General features: G+C 44.0%; 1 long non-coding RNA gene across 1 annotated transcript in view; it reads left to right on the top strand.

The window, feature by feature from the left end:
* Positions 1-22,317, top strand: part of LOC308611431 — a 54,019-nt gene extending 31,702 nt beyond the window's left edge. Inside the window, exons 2-3 of the long non-coding RNA XR_014014908.1 lie at positions 20,580-20,604; positions 22,249-22,317. This is a non-coding gene — a long non-coding RNA (uncharacterized lncRNA). The remainder of the gene's footprint in view (positions 1-20,579; positions 20,605-22,248) is intronic.
* Positions 22,318-23,553: the final 1,236 nt, after the last annotated feature.

The following is a 23,553-nucleotide window of genomic DNA, read 5'->3' as shown; positions in this document are numbered from 1 at the left end:
GAGTCACGGAGCATTGTGAGAACTGGGGTCATGGAGCATTGTGATGACAAGGGTATGGAGCATTGTGATGACAGGGGCATGGAGCATTGGTCTGACAAGTTTCATGGATAATTGTGTTGACATTTGGCATGGCACATTGTGATGACAAGGTTATGCAATATTGTGAAGACAGGTGTCAGGGAGCATTGTGATGACATATTTCATGTTCCATTGTGATGACAATGGCATGGAGCATTGTGATGACAAAGGCTTGGAGCATTGTGATGACAAGTTTCATGGAGCATTGTGATGACAACTGCCATTGAGAATTTTGATGAACATGTCGTGAAGCATTGTGATGACAAAGGTATGGAGCTTGTTATGACCGTGTTCATGGGGCATTGCGATGACATGTGGCTGGAGAATTGTGATGAGAAAAGCATGTAACATTGTGATGAGAACTATCATGGAGCATTGTGAAGACAAGGACGTGGAGAATTGTGATGACAAGGGACATGGAGCATTGTGATGACCAGGGCATGGAGCATTGTGATGGCAAGACCGTGGAGAATTGTGATGAGAAGACCATGGGTAATTGTGATGACGAGCGTCATGGAGCACTGTAATGACAAGGGCTATGGAGCATTGTGATGTTCGGGGCATGGAGCATTTTGATGAAAAGGGTCATGGAGCATTTTGATGACAGTGGTTATGGAATATTGTGATGTCATAGGTCATCGAACATTGTGATGATAAGTGCATGTAGCATTGTGATGACAGGAGTCATGGAACATTGTGATGACAGGGGTGAGGGTGTATTGTAATGAATAGTGATGTAACAATGTGATATCAGTGGTGAGAGAGCATATTGATGAGAAGTGCATGGAGCATTGTGATGACAAGGTTAATGGAGCATTGTGATGACAAGATTGTGGAGCACTGTGATGACAAGCGCATGGTGCATTGTGATGACGTGTCATGGAGCATTGTGCTGACAAAGGCATGGAGCATTGTGATGACAACGGTCATGGAGCACTGTGTTGAGAAAGGCATAGAGTATTTTGATGACAAGGTTCAAAGAGCATTGTGATGAAAATTTCATGGAGCATTGAGGTTAAAAAGGTCACAGAGACTGTTGATGACGAGGGCATGGACCATTGTGATGACTAAGGTCATGAAGCATTGTGATGACTGGAGTCACGGAGCATTTTGATAACAAGGGCATTGAACATTGGTCTAATAAGTTTAATGGATTATTGCAATGACACTTGGAATGGCGCATTGTGATGACAAGGGCATGGAACATTGTGAAGACCAGGTCATGCAGTATTGTGAAGACTGGTGTCAGGGAGCATTGTGATGACATATGTAATGGCCCATTGTGAGGACAATGCCATGGAGCATTGTGATGCCAAGTGTCATGGAGGATTCTGATGAAAAAGGTAATGGAGCATTGTGATGACAATGGCTTGGAGCATTGTGATGACAAGGGTCAGGGAGCATTGTGCTGGCAAGTGCATGGAGAATTGTGATGACATGGGTCATGGAGCATTTGGATGATAAGCTTGTGGAGTATTTTGATGACAATGGCATGGAGCATTGTGATGAAAATGGCATGGGACATTGTGACGATAAAGGCATGGAGCCTTTTTTTGCCGGGGTTCAAGGAGCATTCTGACGACAAGAGTCAGGGAGCATTGTGATGACAAGTGTATTGAGAATTGTGATTACATAAGTCATGGAGCATTGTGATGAAAAGGGCATGGAGTATTGTGATGACAGGCATAATGGAGCGTTGTGATGACAAGTGATATGGAACATTTTGATCACAAGGTTTTGGAGCATTGTGATGAGAGAGGTCATGGAGCATTATGATTTCATTGTGATGACAATTGCATAAATCATTATGATGGAGGGCATGGTGCATTGTGATGACAGGGTTCATGGAGCATTGAGATGAATAGGGGCATGGAGCATTGTGAATACAGGGTTCTTGGAGCATTGTGATGACAGGTGTAATGGAGCATTGTGATGGCAAGTGCATGGAGCACTGTGATGAGAAGGCCATGGAGCATTCTGATGACATGCGTCATGGAGCTTTGTGATGACAAGGGCATGGATAAATGTGATGAGAGTGATCATGGAGCATTGTGATGACAATGACATGGAGCATTGTGATGCCAAGGGTCTTGGTTCTTTGTGATGACAAAATCATGGAGCATTTTGATGACAAGGGCGTGGTGCATTGTGACGAGAAAGGCAGGGAGCATTGTGATGACAGGGTCATGGAGCAATTTGATGAAAAGGGTCATGGAACATTTTGATGACAGGGTTTATGGAACATTGTGATGTCAGGGGTCATGGAACATTTTCATGACAGGGTTATGGACCACTGTGATGACACTGGAGTGGGTGTATTGTGATGACTAGTGAGGGAACATTATGATATCAGTGGTGAGAGAGCATTTTGATAAGACGTGCAAGGAGCATTGTGAAGACAATGTTTATGGAGCATTGTGATGACATGGGTCGTGGAGCACTGCGCTGACAAGTGCATGGAACATTGTGATGACAAGGGTCATGGAGCTTTTTGATGACAACGGCCATTGAGAATTTTGATAAAATGGCCGTGAAGCATTGTGATGACAGAGGCACGGAGCTTGCTAAGACAGGGGTCATGGAGCATTGTGCTCACAAGCGCATGGAGCACTCTGATGACAAAGGTCATGGAGCATTGTGCTGAGAAAGGCATAGCGTATTGTGATGACAAGGGACAAAGAGCATTGTGATGAAAATTTCATGGAGCATTGAGGTTATAAAGGTCACAGAGTCTGTTGCTGACGAGGTCATGGACCATTGTGATGACAAAGGTCATGAAGCACTGTGATGACTGGACTCACGGAGCATTGTGATGACATGGGTCATGGAGTATTGTGATAACAAGGGCATGGAACATTGTGAAGACGAGTTCATGCAGTATTGTGAAGACTGGTGTCAGGGAGCATTGTGATGACATATGTAATGGCCCATTGTGATGACAATGGCATGGAGCATTGTGATGCCATGTGTTATGGAGGATGCTGATGACAAAGTTAATGGAACATTGTGATGATAGTGGCTTGGAGCATTGTGATGACAAGGGCATGGAGCATTGTGATGACAAGGGCATGGAAAATTGTTCTAATACATTTCATGGATTATTGCATTGACAGTTGGAATGGGGCATTGTGATGACAAGGGCATGGAGCATGGTGAGGACCAGGTCATGCAGTATTGTGAAGACTGGTGTCAGGGAGAATTGTGATGATATATGTAATGGCCCATTGTGATGACAATGGCATGGAGCATTGTGATGCCTAGTGTCATGGAGGATTCTGATGACAAAGTTAATGGAGCATTGTGATGACAATGGCTTGGAGCCTTGTGATGACAAGGGTCTGGGAGCATTGTGCTGGCAAGTGCATGGAGAATTGTAAAGACACGGGTCATTGACCATTTGGATGACAAGCTTGTGGAGTATTTTGATGACAAAGGCATGGATTATTGTGATGAAAATGGCATGGGGCATTGTGATGAAAACGGCATGGAGCCTTTTCGTGACAGGGTTCAAGGAGCATTCTGACCAAAAGAGACAGGGAGCATTGTGATGACAAGTGTATTGAGAATTGTGATGACAAAGGTCATGGAACATTGTGATGGCAAGGGTCATGGAGCATTGAGTTGACAAAGGGATGGAGCATTGTGGTAACAAGTGTCACGGAGCATTGTGATGAAAAGTTCATGGAGCATGGTGGTGACAAAGTTCACAGAGCCTTGTGATGATGAGGGCGTGGATCATTGTGATGACACAGGTCATGAAGCCTTGTGATGACTGGAGTCACAGAGCACTGTGAGAACTGCGGTCATGGAGCATTGTGATGACAAGGTCATGGAGCATTGTGATGACAGGGCCATGGAGAATTGGTTTGACAAGTTTCATGGATAATTGTGTTGACATTGGGCATGGCACATTGTGATGACAAGGTCATGCATTATTGTGAAGACAGGTGTCGGGGAGCATTGTGATGACATATTTCATGTTCCATTGTGATGACAATGGCATGGAGCATTGTGATGTCAAGTGTTTTGGAGGATGGTGATGACAAAGGTAATGGAGCATTGTGACGACTAGGGCTTGGAGCATTGTGATGACAAGGGTTATGGAGCATTGTGATGACAACGGCCATTGAGAATTTTGATGAAAAGGTCGTGAAGCATTGTGATGACAAAGGCATGGAGCTTGCTATGACAATGGTCATGGGGCATTGCGATGACATGTGCATGGAGAATTGTGATGACAAAAGCATGTAACATTGTGATGAGAACTGTCATGGAGCATTGTGATGAAAAGGACGTGGAGAATTGTGATGACAAGGGACATGGAGCAGTGTGATGACCAGGGCATGGATTATTGTGATGGCAAGACCGTGGAGCATTGTGATGAGAAGACCATGGATAATTGTGATGACGAGTGTCATGGAGCACTGTAATGAAAAGGGGTATGGAGCATTGTGATGACAGGGTTGAGGGAGTATTGTGATGAATAGTGATGTAACATTGTGATATCAGTAGTGAGAGAGCATATTGATGAGAAGTGCATGGAGCAGTGTGATGACAAGGTTAATGGAGCATTGTGATAACCAGATTGTCGAGCACTGTGATGACAAGCGCATTGTGCATTGTGATGACATGTGTCATGGAGCATTGTTGTGAAAAAGGCATAGAGTATTGTGATGACAAGGGTCAAAGAGCGTTGTGATGAAAATTTAATGGAGCATTGAGGTTAAAAAGGTCACAGAGACTGTTGATGACGAGGGCATGGACCATTGTGATGACAAAGGTCATGAAGCATTGTGATGACTGGACTCACGGAGCATTGTGATGACATGGGTCATGGAGCATTGTGATAAAAAAGCATGGAACATTGTGAAGACCAGGTCATGCAGTATTGTGAAGACTGGTGTCAGGGAACATGTGATGACATATGTAATGTCCCATTGTGATGACAATGGCATGGAGCATTGTGATGCCATGTGTCATGGAGGATTCTGATGACAAAGGTAATGGAGCATTGTGATGACAATGGCTTGGAGCATTGTGATGACAAGGGTCAGAGTGCATTGTGCTGACAAGTGCATACAGAATTGTGATGACAAAGGTCATGGAGCATTCTGATGACAAGCTTGTGGAGTATTTGATGATAATGGCATGGAGCATTGTGATGAAAATGGCATGGGGCATTGTGATGAAAAAGGCTTGGAGCCTTTTCGTGACAGGGTTCAAGGAACATTCTGACGACAAGTGTCAGGAATCATTGTGATGACAAGTGTATTGAGAATTGTGATGACAAAGGTCATGGAGCATTGTGATTAAAAGGACATGGAGTATTGTGATGAGAGGCATCAAGGAGCATTGTGATGACAAGTGTTATGGAACACTGTGATCACAAGTGTTTGGAGCATTGTGATGACAGAGGTCATGGATCATTCTGATTTCATGGAGTATGGAGCATTTTGATTACAAGGGCATGAAACAATGTGATCCCAAGGTTCAAGGAGGATTGTGATGACAATGGTATTGGAGTATTGTGATGACCAGTGCATAGAGCATTGTAATGACAAGGTCATGTAGCATTTTGCTGACAAAGGCATGGAGCATTGTGATGACAGGTGTCATGGAGCTCTGTGATGACAAGCGTCACGGAGCATTGTGAAAACAGGGGTCATGGAGCATTGGAATGACAAGGGCATGGATCATTGTGATGACAAGGGTCATGGAGCATTGGGATGAAAATGTTTGTGGAGTATTGTGATGACAAGGGACATGGAGCGTTGTGATGACAGGGGTCATGGAGCATTGTAATGTCAGGGGTCATGGAGCATTGTGATGAGAAGTTCATTGAGCACTAGGCTGAAAATATTAAAGGAGTGTTGTGATGACAGGTGTCATGGAGCATTGTGATGAGAAGAACAAGGAGCCTTGTGATGATATGTCTCCTGGAACATTCTGAAGAAAAAGGGCATGGGGCCTTGTGATTACAGCGGTCGTGGAGCACTATGACGACAAGGGCATGGAGCATTGGGAGGAGAAAGCCATGGAGCCTTGTCATCACAGGGTTCAAGGAACATACTGATGACAAGTGTCCGGGAGCAATGTGATGAAAAGGGTATTGAGCATTGTGGTGACAAAAGTAATGGAGCATTGTGATGAGAAGACCAAGGATAATTGTGATGACGAGCGTCATGGGGCGTTGTGATGAAAAGAGTTATGGAACATTTTGATCACCAGGGTTTGGAGCATTGTGATGAGAGAGGTCATGGAGCATTATGATTTCATTGTGATGACAATAGCATGAAGCATTATGAAGGTGGGCATGGTGCATTGTAATGACAGGGTTCATGGAGCATTGAGTTGACAAAGGGATGGAGCATTGTGGTAACAAGTGTCACGGAGCATTGTGATGAAAATTTCTTGGTGCATTGTGGTGACAAAGTTCACAGAGCCTTGTGATGATGAGGGCATGGATCATTGTGATGACACTGGTCATGAAGCCTTGTGATGACTGGATTCACAGAGCATTGTGAGAACTGGGGACATGGAGCATTGTGATGACAATGGCATGGAGCATTGTGATGACAGGGGCATGGAGCATTGGTCTGACAAGTTTCATGGATAATTGTGTTGACATTTGGCATGGCACATTGAGATGACAAGGTCATGCAGAATTGTGAAGACAGGTGTCAGGGAGCATTGTGATGACATATTTCAAGTTCCATTGTGGTGACAATGGCATGGAGCATTGTGATTTCAAGTGTTTTGGAGGATTGTGATGACAAAGGTAATGGAGCATTGTGATGACAAAAGCATGGAGCATTGTGATGACAAGGGTTATGGAGCATTGTGATGACAACGGCCATTGAGAATTTTGATGAAAATGTCGTGAAGCATTGTGATTGCAAAGGCATGGAACTTGCTATGACAGGGGTCATGGCACATTGCGATGACATGTGCATGGAGAATTGTGACGACAAAAGCATGTTACATTGTGATGAGGAATTTCATGGAGCATTGTGATGACAAGGACGTGGAGAATTGTTATGAGAAGACCATGGATAATTGTGATGACGAGCATCATGGAGCACTGTAATGACAAGGGCTATGGAGCATTGTGATGTTAGGGGACATGGAGCATTTTGATGAAAAGGGTCATGGAGCATTTTGATGACAGGGGTTATGGAACATTGTGATGTCATAGGTCATCGAACATTGTGATGATGAGTGCATGTAGCATGGTGATGACGGGAGTAATGGAACATTGTGATGACTGGGGTGAGGGAGTATTGTAATGAATAGTGATGTAACATTGTGATATCAGTGGTGAGAGAGCATATTGATGAGATGTGCATGGAGCATTGTGATGACAATGTTAATGGAGCCTTGTGATGACAAGATTGTGGAGCACTGTGATGACAAGCGCATGGTGCATGGTGATGACGTGTCATGAAGCATTGTGCTGACAAGCGCATGAAGCATTGTGATGACAACGGTCATGGAGCATTGTGCTGAGAAAGGCACAGAATATTGTGATGACAAGGGTCAAAGAGCATTGTGATGACAATTTCTTGGAGCATTTAGGTTAAAATGATCACAGAGACTGTTGATGACGAGGCCATGGACCATTGTGATGACAAAGGTCATGAAGCATTTTGATGACTGGAATAACGTAGCATTGTGATAACAAGGGCATGGAGCATTGTGATGACAAGGGCGTGGAACATTGGTCTAATATGTTTCATGGATTATTGCAATGACAGTTGGAATGGCGCATTGTGATGACAAGGTCATGGAGCATTGTGATGACCAGGTCATGCAGTATTGTGAAGACAGGTGTCAGGGAGTATTGTGATGACATATGTAATGGCCCATTGTGATGACAATGGCATGGAGCATTGTGATGCCAAGTGTCATGGAGGAATCTGATGACAAAGGTAATTGAGCATTTTGATGACAATAGCTTGGAGCATTGTGGTGACAAGGGTCAGGGAGCATTGTGCTGATAAGTGCATGGAGAACTGTGATGACAAGGGTCATGGAGCATTCTGAAGAAAAGCTTGTGGAGTATTTTGATGACTATGGCATGGAGCATTGTGATGAAAACGGCATGGGGCATTGTGATGAAAAAGGCATGGAGCCTTTTCCTGACAGGGGTCAAGGAGCATTCTGATGACAAGTGTCAGGGAGCATTGTGATGACAAGTGTATTGAGAATTGTGATGACAATGGTCATGGAGCATTGTGATGAAAAGGGCATGGAGTACTTTGATGACAGGCATCATGGAGCGTTGTGATGACAAGTGTTATGGAACACTGTGATCACAAGGGTTTGGAGCATTGTGATGAGAAGTGTCATCGAGCCATGTGTTGACAAGTCCATGGAGCATTTTGATGGCAGGGGTCATGGAGCATTGTTATTACAGGTGTAATGGAGCATTGTGATGAAAAGGGCATGGATCATTGTGATTACAAGGTTTATGGAGCACTGTGATGACAAATTTGTGGACCGTTGTAATGAAAAGCGTGTTGCACACTGTGATGACAAAGGTCATGAAGCATTGTGATGACTGCAGTCACGGAGCATTGTGATGACAGGGGTCATGAAGCATTGTGATAACAAGGGCATGGACCATTGTGATGACAAGGTCATGGAGCATTGTGATGACAAGGGCATGGAACATTGTGATGTCAGGGGTCATGGAGCATTTTGATGAAAAGGGTTTTGGAGCATTTTGATGACAGTGGTTATGGAACACTGTGATGTCAGGGGTCATCGAACATTGTGATGATAAGTGCATGTACCATTGTGATGACAGGAGTCACGGAACATTGTGACGACAGTGGTGAGGCAGTATTGTGATGAATAGTGATGTAACATTGTGATATGAGTGGTGAGAGGACATTTTGATGAGAAGTGCATTGAGCATTGTGATGACAAGGTGTATGGAGCATTGTGAGGACAAGATTGTGGAGCACTCTGATGACAAGCACATGGCACATTGTGATGACATGTGTCATGGAGCATTGTGCTGACAAGCGCATGGAGCATTGTGATGACAAGGGTCATGGAGCATTGTGCTGAGAAAGGCATAGAGCATTGTGATGACAAAGGTCAAAGAGCATTGTGATGACAAGTTCATGGAGCATTGTGTTTAAAAACGTCACAGAGACTGTTGATGACTAGGGCATGGACCACTGTGATGACAAAGGTCATGAAGCATTGTGATGACTGGAGTCACGGATCATTGTGATGACAGGGAGCATGGAGCATTGTGATAACAAGGGCATGGAGCATTGTGATGACAAGGTCAAGGAGCATTGTGATGACACGGGCATGGAGCATTGTGATGAGAAAGTCATGGAGTATTTGAAGAAAGGTGTCAGGGAGCATTGTGATGACATATGTCATGGTGCATTGCGATGACAATGACAGGGAACATTGTGATACCAAATGTAATGGAGGATTGTGATGACAAATATAATGGAGCATTGGGATGACTAGGGCTTGAAGCATTATGATGACAAGGGCCATTGATAATTTTCATGACAAGGTCGTGAAGCATTGTGATGACAAGGACCTGGAGCATTGTCATGAGAAAAAGATGGAGACTTGTGATGACAAATCTCATGGAGCATAATGATGAGAAGGGGCACGGAGCATTGTGATTACAGGGGTCTTGGAACATTGTGATGACAAGGGCATGGAGCATTGTGAGGAGAAGGCCAAGCAGCTTTCTAATGATATGCTTCATTGAGCTTTGTGATGACAAGGGCATGGAGAATTATGATTACAAGGTTCTTAGAGCATTGTGATGAAAACGGTATGGATCATTGTGATGAAAAAGGCATGGAGCCTTGTCATTACAGGGTTCAAGGAGCATACAGACAACAAGTGTCAGGGAGCATTTTGATGACAAGTGTATTGAGCACTGTGATGACAAAGATCAAGGAGCATTGTGATGAAAAGATCATGGATAACTGTGATGACGATCATCATTCGGCATTTTGATGACAAGAGTTATGGAATATTGTGATCACAAGGGTTTGGAACATTGTGATGACAGGTTCATGGATCATTTAGATGAAAAGGGGCATGGAGCATTGTGATAACATGGGTCTTGGAGCATTGTGATGAGAAGGGTCATGGGGCCTTGTGATGACAAGGCCATGAAACATTGTGATGACAGGGGTCATAGAGCATTCTTATGACAGGTGTAATGGAGCACTGTTATGGGAAGGCCGTGGAGTATTCTGATGACATGTGTTATGGAGCTTTGTGATGACAAAGGCATGGAGCAATGTGATGAGAGTGTTCATGGTGCATTGTGATGACAGTGATATGGACCATTGTGATGACAAGTGTCATGGATCTTTGTGATGACAAAGGTCATGGAGCATTTTGATGGCCAGGTCGTTTAGCATTGTGATGAGAAGGGCAGGGAGCATTGTGATGACAGGGTCATGGAGCAATTTGATGAAAAGTGTCATGGAACAATTTGATGACAGGTGTTATGGAATATTGTGATGTCAGGGGTCATGGAGCTTTTTGATGAAAAGGGTCATGGAGCATTTTCATGGCAGGTGTTATGGAACATTGTGATGTCAGGGGTCATCGAACTCTGTGATGATATGTGCATGTAGCATTGTGATGACAGGGGTCATGGAATATTGTGATGACATGGTTGAGGGAGTATTGTGACAAATATTGATGTAGCATTGTGATATCACTGGTGACAGAGCATTTTGATGAGAAGTGCATGGAGAATTGTGATGACAAGTCTCATGGAGCATTGTGATGACAAGATTTTGGAACACTGTGATGACAAGCGCATGGTGCATTGTGATTACATGTGTCATGTAGCATTGTGCTGACAAGCGCCTGGAGCATTGTGATGACAAGGGTCTTGGATTATTGTGCTGAGAAAGGCATAGAGCATTGTGATGACAAGGGTCAAAGAGCATTGTGATGAAAAGTTCATGGAACATTGTGGTAAAAAAGGTCACAGAGACTGTTGATGACGAGGACATGGACCATTGTGATGACAAAGGTCATGAAGCATTGTGATGACTGGAGTCACGTAGCAATGTGATGACAGGGTCATGGAGTATTGTGATAACAAGTGCATGGAACATTGTCTAATAAGTTTCATGGATTATTGCGATGACAGTTTGAATGACGCATTGTGATGACAAGGGCATGGAGCATTGTGATGACCAGGTCATGCAATATTGTGAAGAGAGGTGTCAGGGAGCATTGTGATGACATATGTAATGGCCCATTGTGATGACAATAGCATGGAGCATTGTGATGCCAAGTGTCATGCAGGATTCTGATGACAAAGGTAATGTAGCATTGTCATGACAATGGATTGGAGCATTGTGATGACGAGGGTCAGGGATCATTGTGCTGACATGTGCATGGAGATTTTTGATGACAAGTGTCATGGAACATTCTGATGAAATGCTTGTGGCGTATTTTGATGACAATGGCATGGAGCATTGTGATGAAAACGGCATGGGGCATTGTGATGAAAAAGGCATGGAGCCTTTTTCTGACAGGGTTCAAAGGAGCATTCTGACGACAAGTGTCAGGGAGCATTGTGATGACAAGTGTATTGAGAATTGTGATGACAAAGGCCATGGAACATTGTGATCACAAGGGATTGGAGCATTGTGATGACAGAGGTGACGGATCATTTTGATTTCAAGGAGCATGGAGCATTGTGATGACAAGGGCATGAATCAATGGGATCCCATGGTTCAGGGAGGATTGTGATGACAATTGTAATGGAGTATTTTGATGACAAGCACATAGAGCATTGTAATGAAAATGTCATATAGCATTTTGCTGACAAAGGCCTGGAACATTGTGATGACAGGTGTCACGGAGCACTGTGATGACAAGCTCATGGAGCATTGTGAATACAGGGGTCATGGAGCATTGGGTTGACAAGGGCATTGGGCAATGTGATTACAGGTGTCTTAAGCATTGTGATGAAAAGTGTCATGTAGCCTTGTGATGACAAGGCCGTTGAACATTGTGATGGCAGGGGTCATGGAGCATTGGGCTGAATATATTCATGGAGTATTGTGAAGACAGGGGTCATGGAGCATTATGATGTCAAGGGAATGGAGATTTGGGATGACAAGAGTCCCTGATCATTGTGTTGTCAGGTGTCATGGACTGTTGTGATGACTGTGGTAATGGAGAATAGTGATGATATTGGTCATGGAGCATTGTGATGATAAGGTCATGGAGCATTTGGCTGAAAATATTCATGGAGCCTTGTGATGACAATTATCATGGAGCATAGTGATTAAAAGGGGCATGGAGCATTGTGATTACAGGTGTCTTGGCACATTGTGAGGACAAGGGCATGCATCATTGTGAGGAGAAGGCCAAGGAGCATTCTGATGACATGCGTCACTGAGCTTTGTGATGACAAGGGCATGGAGCATTGTAATTACAGGGGTCTTGGAGCATTGTGATGAAAAGGGCATGGATGATTTTGATGAAAAAGGAATGGAGACTAGTCATGACAGGGTTCAAGGAGCATACAGACAACAAGTGTCAGGGAACATTTTGATGACAAATGTATTGAGCATTATGATGACAAAGTTCATGGAGCCTTGTGATGAGAAGACCATGGATAATGGTGATGACGACCGTCATGGGGCATTGTTATCGCAAGTGTTATGGAATATTGTGATTACAAGGGTTTGGAGCATTGTTATGACAGAGGTCATGGAGCATTTTGATTTCATCGTGAGGACAATAGCATGAAGCATTATGATGATGGGCATGGTGCATTGTGATGACAGGGTTCATGGAGCATTGAGATGAAAAGTGGCATGGAGCATTGTGTTTACAGGGGTCTTGGAGCATTCTGATGACAAGGGCATGGAGCATTTTGATGAGAAAGCCATGGAACATTCTGATGACATGCTTCATGGAGATTTGTGATGACAAGGGCATGGAGCACTGTGATTACAGGGGTGTTCAGCATTGTGATGACAAGTGTCATGGAACCTTGTGATGACTAGGCCGTGGAAAATTGTGATGGCAGGGGTCATGGTGCATTGTTATGACAGAGGTAATGGAGCATTGTGATGAGAATGGCATGGAACATTGGTCTGAAATGTTTCATGGATTATTGTGATGAGAGTGGGCATGGAGCATTGTGATGACAAGGTACAGAACACTATGATACATTGGTCATGCAGGATTGTAATGAAAAGGGCATGGAGCATTGTGATGAGAAGGGCATCGAGCATTGTGATGACAAGTGTTATGGAGCTTTGTGATGACAAGGGCATGGAGCAATGTGATGAGAGGGTTCATGGAGCATTGTGATGACAATGACATGGAGCATTGTGATACCAAGGGTCATGGAGCTTTGTGATGACAACTCATGGAGCATTTTGATGACAAGGGCATGGTGCATTGTGATGAGAAGGGCAGGGAACATTTTGATGACCGAGTCATGCAGCAATTTAATAAAAACTGTAATGGAACCTTTTGATGGCAGGGGTTATAGAACATTGTGACGTCAGGGGTCATGGAGCTTTGGGATGAAAAGGGTCATGGAGCATTTTGATGACAGGGTTTATGGAATAGAGTGATGTCAGGGGTCATGGAACATTGTGATGATAAGGGATGTAGCATTGTGATGACAGGGTCATGGAACATTGTGATTACAGGGGTGAGGGAGTATTGTAATGACTAGTGATGGAATATTGTGATATCTCTGTTAAGAGAGCATTTTGATGAGGAGTGCATGGACCATTGTGATTACAAGGTTTATGGAGCACTGCAATGACAAGGTTGTGGACCGTTGTGATGAAATGTGCGTGGCACATTGTGATGACAATGGTCATGGATCATTGTTTTGACCAAGACATGGAGCATTGTGATGACAAGGGTCACAGAGAATTGTGATGAAATGTTCATAGAGCATTGTGGTTACAATGGTCACAGAGCCTTGTGACGATGCGGGCATGGACTATTGTGATGACAAACGTTATGAAGCATTGTGATGATTGGAGTCACGGAGCATTGTGATGACAGGGTTCATGGAGCATTGTGATGGCAAGGGCATGGAGCATTGTGATGATAGGGGCATGGAGCATTGGTCTGACAAGTTTCATAGATTACTGTGATGACAGTGTGCATGGTTCATTGTGATGACAACGGCATGGAGCATTGTGATGAGAAGGTCATGAAGTATTGTGAAGACAGGTGTCAGGGAGCATTGTGATGATATATGTCATGGTCCATTGCGATGACAATGGCATGGATAATTTTGATTCCAAATGTAATGGAGGATTGTGATGACAAATATAATGGAGCATTGTGATGACTGGGGCTTGGAGCATTATGATGACAAGGGCCATTGAAAATTTTCATGACATGGTCGTGAAGCATTTTGATGACAAAGTCCTGGAGCATTGTGATCACAAATCCATGGAGCCTTGTGATGACAAGTCTCATGGAGCATACTGATGAAATGGGGCATGGAGCATTGAGAATACAGGGTTCTTGGAACATTGTGATGACAAGGGCATGGATCATTGTGAGGGGAAGACCAAGTAGCATTCTGATGGCATGCGTCATTGAGCTTTGTGATTACAAGGGCATGGAGCATTGTGATGACAAGGGTAATGGAGCATTGTGATGACAATGGCCATTGAGAATTTTGATGAAAAGTTCGCAAAGCATTGTGATGACAAAGGCATGGAGTTTGCTATGACAGGGGGCATGGGGCATTGCGATGACATGTGCATGGAGAATTGTGATGACAAAAGCATGTACCATTGTGATGAGAACTGTCATGGAGCATTGTGATGACAAGCACGTGGAGAATTGTGATGACAAGGGGCATGGAGCATGCTGATGACAAGCTTGTGGAGTATTGTGCTGACAAAGCAAGTAACACTCTGATGAGAAGTGTCATGGAACATAGTGATGCCAAGGACGTAGAGAATTGTGATGACAGGGAACATGGAGCATTGTGATGACCAGGGCATGGAGCATTGTGATGGCAACTCCGTGGAGCATTGTGATGAGAAGATCATGGATAATTGTGATGACAAGCGTCATGGAGCACTGTAAAGACAAGGGGTATGGAGCATTGTGATGTCAGGGGACATGGAGCCTTTTGATGAAAATGGACATGGAGCATTTTGATGACATGGCTTATGGAACATTGTGATGTCATAGGTCAACGAACATTGTGATGATAAGTGCATGTAGCACTGTGATGACAGGCGTCATGGAACATTGTGATTACAGGGATGTAGGATTATTGTGACGAATAGTGATGGAACATTGTGATATCAGTGGTGAGAGAGCATATTGATGAGAAGTGCATGGAGCATTGTGATGACAAGGTTTATGGAGCATTGTGATGACAAGATTGTGGAGCACTGTGATGACATGTACATGGTTCATTGTGATGACATGTGTCGTGGAGCATTGTTTTGACAAGCGCATGGAGCATTGTGATGACAAGTGTCATGGAGCATTGTGCTGAGAAAGGCATAGAGCATTGTGATGAAAAGGATCAAAGAGCATTGTGATGAAATGTTCATGGAGCATTGTGGATAAAAAGGTCACAGAGAATGTTGATGACGAGGGCATGCACCATTGTGATGACAAAGGGCATGAAGCATTGTGATGACTGGAGTCAAGGAGCATTGTGATGACAGGGCTCATGGCTCATTGTGATGACAAGGGCATGGAGCATTGGTCTAATAAGTTTCATGGATTATTGCGATGACAGTTGGAATGGCCCATTGTGATGACAAGGGCATGGAGCATTGTGATGCCAAGTGTCATGGAGGATTCTGATGACAAAGGTAATGGATCATTGTGAGGACAATGGCTTGGGCCATTGTGATGACAAGGGTCAGGGAGCATTGTGCTGAAAAATGCATGGAGAATTGTGATGATAAGGGTCACAGAGCATTCTGATGACAAGCTTGTGGTGTATTTTGATGACAGTGGCATGGAGCATGGTGATGAAAACGGCATGGGGCATTGTGATGAAAAAGGCTTGGAGCCTTTTCGTGACAGGGTTCACGGAGCATTCTGAAGACAAGTGTCAGGTAGCATTGTGATGACTACTGTATTCAGAATTGTGATGACAAACTTCATGGAGCATTGTGATGAAAAGGGCATGGAGTATTGTGATGACAGGCATCATGGAGCATTGTGATGACAAGTGTTATGGAACTTTGTGATTACAAGTGTTTGGAGCATTGTGATGACAGAGGTCATGGATCATTTTGATTTCAAGGAGTATGGAGCATTGTGATGACAAGGGCATGAAACAATGTGATCCCAAGGTTCATGGAGGATTGTGATGACAATGGTAATGGAGTATTGTGATGACAGTGGTCATGGAGCATTGTGATAACAAGGGCAAGGAGCATTGTGATGACAAGGGCATGGAGCATTGGGCTAATAATTTTCATGGATTATTCTGATGACAGTTGGAATGGTGCATTGTGATGACAAGGGTATGGAGCATTGTGATGACCAGGTCATGCAGTATTGTGAAGAAAGGTGTCATGGAGGATTCTGATGACAAAGGTAATGGAGCATTGTGATGACAATGGCTTGGAGCATTGTGATGACAAGGGTCAGGGAGCATGGTGATGACAAGTGTCTTGGAGCCTTGTGATGACATGGTCGTGGAACATTGTGATGGCAGGGGTCATGGATCATTGTTATGATAGGGGTAATGGAGCATTGTGATGAGAAGGGAAAGGAGCATTGTGATTTCAAGGTTTATGGAGCATGGCGATGACAAATTTGTGGACCGTAGTGATGAAAAGCGCGTGGCACATTGTGATGACAAGGTTCATGGAGCATTTTTCTGACAAAGGCATGGAGCATAGTGATGATAAGTGTCATGGAGCATTGTGGTTACAAAGGTCACAGAGCCTTGGGATGATGTGGGCATGGACCATTGTGATGACAAATGTTATGAAGCATTGTGATGCCTGGAGTCACAGAGCATTGTGATGACATGGGTCATGGAGCACTGCGATGACAAGGGCATGGAGCATTGTGATGACAGAGGCATGGAACATTTTGATGAGAAGTTCATGGAGTATTTTGAAGAAAGGTGTCAGGGAGCATTGTGATGACATATGTCATGGTCCATTGCGATGACAATGGCAGGGAGCGTTGTGATGCTAAATGTCATGGAGCACAGTGATGAATAGGGACATGGACCATTGAGATTACAGGGGTCTTGGAACATTGTGATGACATGGGCAAGGAGCATTGTGAGAAGAAGGCCAAGGAACATTCTAATAACATGCGTCATTGAGTTTTGTGATGACAAGGGCAAGGAGCATTGTGAATACAGGGGTCTTGTAGCATTGTGATGAAAAGGGCAAGGATCATTGTGATGGAAAAGGCATGGAGCCTTGTCATGACAGGTTTCAAGGAGCATACAGACAACAGGTGTCAGGGAGCATTTTGATGACATGTGTATTGAGCATTGTGATGACAAAGGTCATGGAGCATTGTGATGAGAAGACCATGGATAATTGTGATGACTAGCGTCAAGGGGCATTGTGATGACAAGTGTTATGGAATATTGTGATCACAAGTGTATGGAGCATTGTTATGACAGAGCTCATGGAGCATTTTGATTTCATTGTGATAACAATAGCATGAAGCATTATGATGATGGGCATGGTGCATTGTGATGACAGTGTTCATGGATCATTGAGATGAAAAGGGGCATGGAGCATTGTGATGACATGTGTCAATGAGCTTTGTGATGACAAGGGTATGGAGCAATGTGATTACCGGGGTCTTGGAGAATTGTGATGAGAAGGGTCATGGAGCCTTGTGACGACAAGTCCATGGACCATCGTGATGGCAGGTGTCATGGAGCATTGTTATGACAGGGGTAATGCAGCATTGTGATGTCAAGGGCGTGGAGCATTGTGATGAGAAAGCCATGGAGCATTCTGATGACGTGTCATGGAGCTTTGTGATGACAAGGGTATGGAGCAATGTGATGAGAGCGTTCATGGAGCATCATGATGACAATGACATGGAGCATTGTGATGCCAAGTGTCATGGATCTTTGTGATGAAAAAGGTCATGGAGCATTTTGATGACAAGGGTGTTGTGCATTGTGATGAGAAGGGCAGGGAGCATTGTGATGAGAGGGTCATAGAGCAATTTGATGAAAAGGGTCATGGAACATTTTGATGGCAGGCGTTATGCAATATTGTGATGTCAGGGGTCATGAAACATTTTGATGAAACGTGTCATGGAGCATTTTGATGACAGGGTTTATGGAACATTGTGATGTCAGGGGTCATCGAACATTGTGATGATAATGCATGTAGCATTGTGATGACAGGAGTCATGGAACATTGTGATGCCAGGGGTGAGGGAGCATTGTGACGAATAGTGATGTAATATTGTGATATCAGTGGTGAGAGAGCATTTTGATGAGAAGTGCATGGAGCATTGTGATGACAAATTTTATGGAGCATTGTGATGACAAGATTGTGGAGCACTGTTATGACAAGCGAATGGTGCATTGAGATGTTATGTGTCGTGGAGCATTGTGCTGACAAGGGCATGAAGCATTGTGATGACAAGGGTCATGGAGCATTGTGCTGAGAAAGGCAGAGAGACTTGTGATGACAAGGGTCAAAGAGCATTGTGATGAAAAGTTCATGGAGCATTCTGATGATAAGCTTGTTGAGTATTTTGATGAACATAGCATGGAGCATTGAGATGAAAACGACATAGGGCAATTTGATGAAAAAGGCATGGAGCCTTTTCATGACAGGGTTCAAGGAGCATTCTGACGACAAGTGTCAGAGAGCATTGTGATGACAAGTGTATTGAGAATTGTGATGACAAAGGTCATGGAGCATTGTGATGAAAAGGGCATGGTATATTGTGATGACAGGCATCATGGAGCGTTGTGATGACAAGTGTTATGGAACTTTGTGATCACAAGGGTTTGGAGCATTGTGATGACAGAGGTCATAGATCATTTTGATTTCAAGGAGCATGGAGCATTGTGATGACAAGGGCATGAAGCAATATGATCCCAACTTTCATGGAGGATTGTGATGACAATGGTAATGGAGTATTGTGATGACAAGCACATGGAGCATTGTAATGACAAGGTCATGTAGCATTTTGCTGACAAAGCCATGGAGCAATGTGATGACAGATGTCATGGAACAGTGTGATGACAAGCGTCATGGAGCATTGTGAATACAGCGGTCATGTAGCATTCGGGAAACAAGGGCATGGATCATTGTGATGGCAAGTGTCATGGAGCATTAGGCTGAAAATATTCATGGAGTATTGTGATGGCAGGGGTCATGGAGCATTGTGATGACAGAGGGCATGGAGAATTTTGATTTCATTGTGCTGACAATATCCGGAAGCATTATGATGATGGGCATGATGCTTTGTGATGACAGGGTTCATGGAGCATTGAGATCAAAACGGGCATGGAGCATTGTGATTACAGGGGTCTGGGAGCATTTTGATGACAAGCGCATGGAGCATTTTGTTGAGAAGGCCACGGAACATTCTGATGACATGTGTCATGGAGCTTTGTGATAACATGTGCATGGATCATTGTGATTACAGGGTTCTTGGAGCATTGTGATGACAAGTGTCATGGAGCCTTTTGATGACAAGGCCGTGGAACACTGTGATGGCAGGGGTCATGGAGCATTGTTATGACAGGGGTAATGGAGCAGTGTGATGAGAAGGGCATGGATCATTGTGATTACAAGATTTATGGAGCATTGCCATAAGAAATTTGAGGACCATTGTGATGAAAACCGCGTGGCACAATGTGATGACAAGGGTCACGGAGCAATTTTCTGACAAAGGCATGGAGAATTGTGATGACAAGAGTCACGGAGAATAGTGATGGAAATTTCATGGAGCAATTTGGTTACAAAGGTCACAGAGCCTTGTGATGACACGGGAATGGACCACAGTGATGACAAATGTTATGAAGCATTGTGATGACTGGATTCATGGAGCATTGTGATGACAAGGGCATGGATCATTGTGATGAGAAGGTCATGGAGTATTGTGAAGACCGGTCAGGGAGCATTGTGATGACATATGTCATGGTCCATTGCGATGACAATGGCAGGGAGCACTGTGATGCCAAATGTAATGGAGGATTGTGATGACAAATATAATGGAGCATTGTGATGACTAGGGTTTCGAGCATTATGATGACAAGGGCCATTGAGAATTTTCATGGAAGGTCGTGAAGCATTGTGATGACAAGGTCCTGGAGCATTGTGATGAGAAAACCATGGAGCCTTGTGATGAGAAATCTCATTGAGCATACTGATGAAAAGGGGCATGGATCATTGTGATTACAGGGGTCTTGGAGCTCTGTGATGACAAGGGCATGGAACATTTTAATGAAAAAGACATGGAACATTCTTATTACTTGACTCATGGAGCTTTCTGATGACAAGTGTATGGAGCATTGTGATTACAGGGGTCTTGGAGCATTATGATGACAAGTGTCATGGAGTCTTGTGAAGACAAGGCCGTGGAACATTGTGATGGCAGCGTTCATGGAGAAATTTTATGAGAGGTGTAATGGAACATTGTGATGAGAAGGGCAAGGAGCATTTTGATTACAAGTTTTATGGAGCATTGCAATGACAAATTTGTGGACCGTTCTGATGAAAAGCGCGTGGCACATTGTGATGACAAGGGTCATGGAGCATTTTTCTGACCAAGGCATGGAGCATTTTAATGACAAGTGTCACGGAGCATTGTGAAGAAAAGTTCATGGAGCATTGTGGTTTAAATGGTCACAGAGCCTTGTGATGACAAGGGCATGGACCATTGTGATGACAAATGGTATGAAGCATTGTGATGACAGGAGTCATGGAGCATTGTGATGACAGGGGTCATGGAGCATTGTGATGACAAGGGCATGGAGCATTGTGGTTAAATAGGTCACAGATTCTGTTGATGATGAGGGCATGGACCATTGTGATGACAAAGGTCATGAAGCATTGTGATGACTGGAGTCACGGAGCATTGTGATGACAGGGGTCATGGAGCACTGTTAAAAAAACGGCATGGAGCATTGTGATGACAAGGGCATGAAGCATTGGTCTAATAAGTTTCATGGACTATAGCGATGACATTTGGAAAGGCGCATTGTGATGACAAGGGCATGGAGCATTGTGATGACCAGGTCATGCAGTATTGTGAAGACAGTTGTTAGGGAGCATTGTCATGACATATGTAATGGCCCATTGTGATGACAATGGCATGGAGCATTGTGATGCCAATGGTCATGGAGGATTCTGATGACAAAGGTAATGGGGCATTGTGATGACAATCGTTTGGAGCATTGTGATGACAAGGGTCAGGGAGCATTGTGCTGACAAGTGCATGGAGAATTGTGATGACAAGGGTAATGGAGCATTCTGATGACAAGCATGTGGTGTGTTTTGATGACAATGGCATGGGGCATTGTGATGAAAATGGCATGGGGCATTGTGATGACAAAGGCATGGGCATTGGATTGAAAAAGGCATGGAGACTTTCCGTGACAGGGTTCAAGCAGCATTCTGATGAAAAGTGTCAGGGAGCATTGTGATGACAAGTGCATTGAGAATTGTGATGACAAAGGCCATGGAGCATTGTGATGAAAAGGGCATGGAATATTGTGATGACAGGCAGCATGGAGCGTTGTGATGACAAGTGTTATGAAACATTGTGATCACAAGGGTTTGGACAATTGTGATGACAGAGGTAATGGATCATTTTGATTTCAAGGAGCATGGAGCATTGTGATGACAAGGGCATGAAGCAATGTGATACCAAGGTTCAGGGAGGAATGTGATGAAAATAGTTATGGAGTATTGTGATGACAAGCGAATAGAGCATTGTATTGACAAGGTCATGTAACATTTTGCTGACAAAGGCATGGAGCATTGTGATGACTGGTGTCATGGAGCACTGTGATGACAAGCGTCACGGAGCATTGTGAATACTGGGGTCATGGAGCATTGGGATGTCAAGTGCATGGATCATTGTGATGACAAAGGTCGTGGAGCACTGGGCTGAAAATGTTCAGGGAGTGTTGTGATCAGAGGGGTCATGGAGCATTGTGATGACTAGGGAATGGAGCACTGTGATGACAAGAGCCCCGGATCATTGTGTTGTCAGGTGTCATGGAGTGTTGTGATGACAGTGGTCATGCAGCATTGTGATGATATTGGCCATGGAGCATTGTGATGAGTAGGTCGTGGAACATTTGGCTGAAAATGTTCATGGATTATTGTGATGACATGTTTCATGGAGCATTGTGATGACAAGGGAATGGAGCATGGTGATGACAAGGTCCTGGATCATTGTCATGAGAAGACCATTAAGACTTGTGATGACAAGTCTCATGGAGCATTCTGATGAAAAGGGGCATGGAGCATTGTGATTACAGGGCTCTTGGAGCATTGTGATGACAAGGGAATGGAGCATTGTGATGAGAAGGCCATGGAGCATTCTGATGACAAGCGTCATGGAGCTTTGTGATGACAAGTGCATGGAGAATTGTGATTACCGGTGTCTTGGAGCATTGTGATGAAAAGGGCATGGATCATTGTGATGAAAAAGGCATGGAGCCTTCTCATGACAGGGTTCAACGTGCATACTGACGACAAGTGTCAGGGAGCATTGTGCTGACAAGTGTATTGAGCATTGTGATGACAAAGGTCATGGAGCATTGTGATGAGAAGACCATGGATAATTGTGATGATGAGCATCATGGGGTGTTGTGATGATAAGTTTTATGGAACATTGTGATCACAAGGGTTTGGAGCATTATGATGACAGAGGTCATGGAGCATTTTGATTTCATTGTGAGGACAGTAGCCTGAAGCATTATGATGATGGGCATGGTGCATTGTGATGACAGGGTTCATGGAGCATTGAGATGAGAAGGGGCATGAAGCATTGAGATTACAGGCGTCATGGAGCATTGTGATGACAAGGGCAAGGAGCATTGTGATGAGAAGGCCATGGAACATTCTGATGACATGAGTCATGGAGCCTTGTGATGAAAAGGGCATGGAGCATTGTAATTACAGTGGTCTTGGAGCATTGTGATGACAAGGCCGTGGAATATTGTGATGGCTGGGGTCATGGAACATTGTTATGACAGAGATAATGGAGCATTGTGATGAGAAGGTCATTGAGCATTGTTCTGAAATGTTTCATGGTTTATTGTGATGAGAGAGGGCATGGAGCATTGTGATGACAAGGGCATAGAACACTGTGGTACATGGGTCATGGAGGATTTTAATGACAAGGGCATGGAGCATTTTGATGAGAAGGTTATTGAGCATTGTGATGACAAGTGTCATAGAGCTTTGTGATGACAAGGGCATGGAGCAATGTGATGAGAGGTTTCATGGAGCATTGTGATGA

This window comes from Mesoplodon bidens (assembly GCF_964165515.1).
Source record: "Mesoplodon bidens genome assembly, contig: HAP1_SCAFFOLD_175, whole genome shotgun sequence".
In the NCBI taxonomy this organism is placed as follows: Eukaryota; Metazoa; Chordata; class Mammalia; order Artiodactyla; family Ziphiidae; genus Mesoplodon; species Mesoplodon bidens.
This window is presented reverse-complemented; position numbering and strand designations above follow the sequence as displayed.